Here is a 1,336-nt window from a genome sequence, read left to right on the forward strand (position 1 = left end):
ATGTTTGTCTTGCTGCCCAACGGGCATCTACAGGTTAATCGAGATCAGGTAGCAAACTATGTGCGTCCAGGAGAATTTCCTTGCTAGGATAAGAAGGTAAATATCTCTCCCGCGCGCGCTTCCTCCTTTCTGTATCCACGGGCTTGTACAGCTGGCTTGAGATGAAGAGAGAGTAGCCACCTCTCGCATGTCTCACATACATGTTTTTCTCTTCCTTCTTTTTCGATTAATGTGTGTAATTTATAATATAAATATATAAAAAAATTTCAGAATACATAGACAGATAACGTTATAAAATAAGCAAAATACTAGAAATACTATTGAGGGTATAAGCATATACATGCGTAATCTTGAAGACACGTTTAACAAAATATTGTATTTTTTTGCTACATTAATATCTCCGACATAATTCTCTGAATAATTCTGTGCATGAAGAAATAGTAAAATAATGTAATTATACAATTATTGTACTTTAAGCATTATTTAAATTAGGGATAAGCACAATTGAGGTCTGGAATCGAAAAAGATGCACCGAAATAAGGAGGATAGATAACACAAGTACAAAATAATATGATTAGCATGAAAAATAATATAATTAAAAGATTAATGAGTGTTAAGACTTATTATTCTCATCTTAGAACTGATTCCGGAATCAGCTTCCCGAGTCTTTTAATAATGTCGAGCCTTCGCGATTTCTTTACAGTCTATCTCTAATTTAAATCATTGAAGAAAATTGACGCGTATATATATATTTTTTATTATTTCTCATGTGTTCATTTATTGTCTCATGTCTAGAATATCTTCTTACATGGAGAAATAAAACGTTAAGAATAATGATTGAATTTCATTATAAAGAAATAATAGATGTAGTGTAAAATGTATTTTAAAATATTATTTAAATAAACATATAAAGTACCGTTGAATATAAAACAATATAAATTTATTACTTTGCAAAATGACGAAAAATTCAAGTTAATTTTTTATTATTTGATTTTTTAAATCGACGTTCTTGAAATCGATACTTTATTTATTACAAGAAACTACCATAATTTACCTTCGCCCAAAATTATCTGATTATAGCCTCAATAATGGATCACCTTGCACAACATGACGTTGTAATGTATGACATTGTTACCCTACGAGATAAAACACACAGACGCAGACGGTGGACCCGACAGCTTTCCGTTGCGCGCAGTGTAAGAGGTCGCAGTCATAAGGCGCGCGCGCGCACACATATACAAATGATAATTCAGTGTCAGTGGGTCAACGGAACTGGAGAAATCTTTCTCAGGGATCCGATACGCGCGCGGGTCTTCGGGATCTTGTGCCTCGGGCG

The sequence above is a fragment of the Temnothorax longispinosus genome, chromosome 7 (assembly GCF_030848805.1).
Source record: "Temnothorax longispinosus isolate EJ_2023e chromosome 7, Tlon_JGU_v1, whole genome shotgun sequence".
NCBI classification, from domain to species: domain Eukaryota; kingdom Metazoa; phylum Arthropoda; class Insecta; order Hymenoptera; family Formicidae; genus Temnothorax; species Temnothorax longispinosus.